This window comes from Setaria italica, chromosome VIII, assembly GCF_000263155.2.
Source record: "Setaria italica strain Yugu1 chromosome VIII, Setaria_italica_v2.0, whole genome shotgun sequence".
NCBI lineage: Eukaryota > Viridiplantae > Streptophyta > Magnoliopsida > Poales > Poaceae > Setaria > Setaria italica.
In genome coordinates, this window is record NC_028457.1 from 23,435,530 (window position 1) to 23,442,047 (window position 6,518).

A 6,518-nucleotide genomic window follows, 5' to 3' on the forward strand; every position below is an offset into this window, starting at 1 on the left:
ATCTTTTTTTAGCTCTTTCTCCCCATCAATTTCTTTCTTCTGTGCCCACATATGTTCTAATTCAATTAGTACTAACTGATGCTTGATTAAATAAAAAAAGGCTGCCCATGTACCTATGAAAGCCCAGCAACTTGAAAGCCCAATACACACGCATGAATGCCCTTGAGATCTTGTGACGCTATCTGATTGATTTCGGTGGTTTGGCCAGAACACGAGGTTAGTTAGTTGCTTAAGTACTATCTTTACTATTTTTGCATTAATATTTGATATGTTCCTAAGTATTATAAGAAATACCATTTATATAAGTTTTATACTTAGGTGAAAATATTTCTATAATTTTATCGTATTTTTGGATTTTAGGTCCGTCTTATGGGTTTCCCCTTCCAGGGCCTCCAATTTGTAGGCGCGGCCCTGCAGGTGGCAAGGTGTTAGTTGCAGTGTTAAGAATAAGCACAGGGTCATAGCTCTTAACCACTCTTGAGAGGGCCTTGATGGGTTAATCTCCCCTTCTATTCGGAGTTTCTTGGTGAGGACCCCCTCGAATCATGTGCCGCGTGGCTTTCTCGGTGATACGACGCATTGGCTCTCGCTCGCGCTTGCACAGGCACCCCGGCTCGAGGTTCGCACAGGCACTCTCTCGCACCGGTTCGCAGCACAGGCTTGCACAAGCGCTCGCTCGCACCGCTTAATGTGTGATGTGTGAATCTGGTTCAGTAATCCTCTTATGTGGTATAAAAGAAGAAGAAAAATGATAGTAGAACAGAGTGTGCAATATGATAATCTGAAAAAACAAATTATATGATCCCATAAATAGCTGGTTCTTCTAAAACAATATAGATAAGTTCACATGTCCCAACCGACATAGCTTAGATGAAAAATAAGCATCAGTGAAAATAAATTTCTGTATTACTACATATTTTCTTTATTTGTACATTAAGTCGAGAATTAATGTGGCTTACCAAAATACGGAATATTATGCTCTTAGTTAAATAAATTATTTGTAATCTAGCACACATGTGAAAACTCATGATGATCAAAAAACGTGAAAACTCATCATGATCAAAGAACGTGAAAAAATATATACCTGCGTTGGTTGCATTACGTTGTGTGCTAAGGCAGGCACAGATGGCACCATAGGTGACGAGTCAAGAATGTTGTCCTTCTCCTGGCTTCCTACCGCCATTGCAACTGCTACATGTGGGGAGATTTTTCTTGTGGTGGAGTGCAAATTGCTATCCTCATAGCCTCCTTCTTCCATGATGGTTGATACTACTGTGATGCTCAGGTCCAAATCATTTAACATATTGTTAAGGTCTTCCCTCGGTTTCAAGCAAATTAGGTAAACAAAAGAAAAATTGAACCTTAGGTAGATGAGAGGGACAGCGCCGGACGTCGATTGAGCGGCCTTGAATGAGACAACTACGTCGGCAGATGAGGCTACGGTGCCGGAAACCGGTGGCAGCATCGGCGGCATGCAAGGGATGCGGCGGTGGACGACGGAGGATGCGGCGGCAGCGGTGGACCGCACGGGGCGAGCGAGAAGGGCTTCCGCCAATGTGGCGACTCGTGGGCTGGGCGCGTGCGATGCAATTTCCAAGCGAGCGAGCGCCTGTGCGGGCCTTGTGCTGCGAGCCTATGCGAGCGAGCGCCTGTGCGAGCCTGTGCTGAGAGCCAGTGCGAGAGAGCGCCTATGCGAACCTCGAGCCAGGGCGCCTGTGCGAGCGCGAGCGAGAGCCTGTGCGTCGGATCACCGAGAAAGTCACACGTCACCCGATGAGAGAGGGTCCGAGAAACTACTGGAAAGTCACGCGGCACCCGATGGGAGGGGGTTCGAGAAACTATTGGAACCGTCCCCACCCAATTTAGCCCTTGTTTAGTTCACCCCTAACTCCCAACTTTGGCACTATGCAAAAAGAAGATTTCCCATCACATCAAACTTGCGGTACATGCATGGAGTACTAAATGTAGACAAAATTAAAAACTAATTGCACAATTTTGTTGTACTTTGCGAGACGAATCTTTGGAGCCTAATTAGTCAATGTTTGGACAATAATTCACAAATACAAACGAAACGCTACAGTGTGCTACGGTGCTGTAACAGTAATTTGGCACCTCCAAACTTTGGCAACTAAACAAGGCCTTTCCTCCCATCTTACCTCGTCTACCGTGCTATTTTGTTTTTAGTGGAAGTATTCCCTACATATTTCTTTTATTTTGGTTTGTACATGTAGTCATAGTAACATGACATAAAGTCTGTCATCGGTACAACTCGCCCAAAATCGCTGTGCCACTCCCAATCTCAACTGACCTCCGTCCGCTCTCCATTCACCCACAATTCGACCCTCACATGCGCTACAAGCAGCCCACGTACCTCAAGCCGCCCAATTTCTCCGCCAGCTCCCTCACCACATCTCCAGTTCTCCGCCAGCTCCCACACCTTCTCGGTAGGACCGCATCCAGGCCATGGTACCCCGCCATCTCGACGTCATCAGTCAGACACTCACGACACCACCGGACGCCACCACATACTCCTGAGTAGTAGTCCCTCACCACGCTGACGTGACCGCTCTGCCGCGGACAGGGACGGGGCTGCTCACCACACCGCCGCCACCGCCAGCCCCGACCAGGACACCACCACCACATATCCATCTTCGGCACCGACCATGTATCTGCCGCCACATCCCCAACTTGGACACTGACCAAGACTCCGCCGCCGCCTCTCAAACCAGGACTGTCGCGTCGCTGAAGGTTGGATGTTTGCATTCCTCTTTGTTTCTTGAGCTGGATGGGAGCTGGATGGGATAACTTGGGGTGGAAATGTGTTGTGCTCCTGCAGACACGCATAGTGTTTGTTGAAATTACTCTGAGAATGATTTGTGACATCTCATGGTAGTGAGTACATTACGATACAATAATTTTCAGGCAATTACATCTATATAGCACCATATATAGATGAAAAATTTGGAACTCACGCTTCTGCGTTGAACAACACGGAAGATCTAGGAGATCTGCTTACCTCCAGTGCAAGCTCCAAATTGGCTCACGAGTGAACACGTAAAATTCATGAGCCGATAGGCGGCGAAACCTTGGTGTTGGTTTTTCCAACGAAAAACACGACTCATAGGTATGCGTTCTTTGAATAAACACTATGAAAGGTAGATTCAATGTATCATGCGGTGTAAATAAATAAAATATTAATAGCATGTGCAATCGGCTATGTCAGCCCATGGGCAAAGATAAAGCATCGTAACGCAACAACTAGAAAAGGGCTCAAGGGAGCCCTTGTTAACCACGCGCTTATCAGATAAGCTAACAAATCTAACCAATATCTTGATAAGTGTATTGAACTTAGACAAGGCAACACGAATGAGACGGGATTAACCTTGATCTGACAACGTCAAAGACTAGAGCACAATCACCAAAGACCTCTAGCCTACTGCTTACAAGCCTATTAAGGTAACAAAGTCTAATCAATGTCATGACTGTGTAATTGAACTTAGATAAGGTAACACGGCGAGAGGGTATTAACTTCGACTCGTTAATCTTAATAGATAGGCTCGCGGTAGCAAGGCCTCGCATGCGCCCCTATCGACTCAATGACGTCATCATGCTTCCGTGAGATACCGATAAGACCTGACCGAAGCATCGTCTCTCAATGCTAGCACACTGATGTCAGAGGCCTTGACGGTTAGCAATACGAGGGGCAGGGGTAAAGATCTATTGGACCTAGAATATATAAAGAAGAAAAAAAACATGCAAAGTCTACCAGCCGATATGATATGATAACTTTATGTTTAAACAAAGCAAGGGAGCCAATGAAGACAGCATGACCAGATCTAAACCGTTCGATAAGTTGAGCAACGTCAAAAACAAGCAGAATATTAGACAAAACCTAGAAAGTTCTACTTGCAATCTAAGAATACTCGATAACTAGCCACACAAAAATATCAAAATATAAGACTTAATTTAGAAAGTTCTGATAGAGGTCGTAATGACCGGGTGATGGTATTTATAAGCTCACCAGAGATCAAAGCCGATGCAGCTCTGCGCGCTAGAAGGAACTTGTCGAAAAGCTACATTACTCCTTCTCCTAAGGGTTTGGCAGCGTGGTGCCGAAAGATTGTATTGATTGATCGAGAGATATCTATTACAAGGCTCACGGGTTTATATTTATACCCTGGAGCGAGCTAAAGTCCTAGTTGATTATGACACGAGCTATTACAATTATTGCCTAAAAACTACCTAAGATAACTTTCTCCATGCTTTCCCTTATTTGGTGGAGACACCGTGTCCGCATCGTGGTCTTTTGGCTTCTATCGGCTTCGGGACTCTGATCCTTCCATCATTGACCCTGGCGGATGCGCCTAACTTGTCCTGGCTACCTCTTCTTTCATCAGCTCTTGAAACCTTTTCCTCAACAGTTGACCCTGGTCAAAAACTGGTGTCAACACACGCCCCCCAATTTTTGAATATAATGTTATGATCCAAAATTCTCTCCCGATGTGCTACGACAATAGAGGAAAATCATCATTTTAATCCTTCCTCCCCTATTTCAAGTCCTCCATTGCCATCTCGAGCGAGCTTCTCGAAGATGCCGAGATAGAAATATATCATCTCTTATCAGATCTGCGCTTCCTCTTGTATTTTCCTCTTTATTTTTTGTTCTAAAGGTGATATCAATGGATATCGGCCATCTATAGATGATAGATGTAACCAACGGCTTTTTATCTTGTTCTTGCTTTAGCACCAATAAACATATTCTGTTGTGTAGGCCCTTTAATCCATTGTGCTCGCGTCAAGTGTTACTCAGTGTGTTTCGTCCATGTTTGCGCACGTTTTCTCCCTTGTGCAGACTTATGTACCTGAAAACACTTATTTGCTAATACAAGTGGATCTATGTTATTACAAATGAATATGCGAGTAAGAAATGTTACTTTTCCCTTATTTGTTGAGTATATTGATGGTCGGGTTTGGCACTTAAGGACCGTCAACAAACTCCCCTAAGCTTGCCCTTTGCTCATCCTGAGCAAAAGCTGAGACTTAGGTTGTCGATTAGGAGTTGCTACAATGTCTCATTTCTTTCGTGTATAATGCGTATAACAAAGGATTCTTCCTTGAATTGAATAAGTTGACATTGTTCACCCTTTTTTACCTTAATCCTCATGGGGCTTTTGGCTTTACCTTGTCTTGGGCGGTTGCAAGCTAGAACGGTTATATAAAGTCACCATTCACTTTATCCCTTGATCAACTATCTTTTCGAAGGTTTTTCGATAAATTTTTCAAATAAAAGCAAGTTCCTCATATGATGCTCTTGATCGCTCACTGTGTATAATCCTCACCAAGGCATGAAGTTGCCTCTTTTTCATCCTACTACTATAAGGATTTTTGTGGGGTTTTGGGTAGGATTTGAAATGAGGCATACTTGTATCACATAATATTGCAAAGTCAAAGACTGGATCCACGGAGATGCAAATCATACAATCTGACCAAGAAGTGAATGTGTTTTGAATTTCTTGGTGGAATTTATTTGAACTCTTTTTTTCATGACTCTCTCCCTTTTTTGGGAGGGATATGGCTATATTTCTTCGTTTTCTTTTCTATTTTTTCTATATCATGCTTTTGAGCATGGATAACTTTTCTTTTTCTTTCTTCTTTTTGTGTAGCCCATACCCTTTTGCATAATGAATATAGAGAGTCATGTTAAAGGGATGGAGTATTTTTATGTGGATGGAAGGCATATTTTTGCATTACTTCCAGTGTAGAAATCAGCATGAGTATATGTGAAATGTACATGGTCTTGATCATGAAAGTATGACAAGAATCTCTCAAGGATCACAACAATTTGACAAATCTCAATGTGATAACGAGTAGCATATGAGTAAGGTTTTGCAATGTAAACATCATATGGCTTTGGTAGGACATATCATCATTGAGGAACTTTATCATTTTATTGTTTTGAAAATAAAACTCTGGAAGTCAAGTTTCACTTGGAACAAGATCATAGCAAACTCTATTGTACCATATCATATCATGCAACAATTTAGACTTGGACCATGCCATCGCAACCCATAAGTTTCCGGCTCTTAAGACGAACATTAGCCAACAAACTCTAAACTTGGGAGAATACTAAGTTGGAAACTAGGCACATGAATGAAATTGAGCAGAGCAACTATTCATCATTTCAAAAGGAAGAACTAAAACATTCTTACTACACATATGAAAGAAAGAAAATATTTTGTTCTTTTGTCATATTCAGGTTTATATATTTTTTTAATATAAGATAAATGGCAAGTAAAAGATATAGGTTACCGTTCTTATGGGGGTCCTCCCCCAAGCTTGTTCTTTGCCTTTATCAGCTCGCTTGATGCGCCTGTCCTGGTGCTATTCCTTGTAGCGCAAGTGTTGAACCCTTCTTCTCTAAGTCTTGGTTAAGCCTTCTGGACACCAAAGTTCTTCAGGAATCAACTTCTCTTGTTGCTTGATATGCTCTTCCTTGGATTCATCAATAACAATAGGTT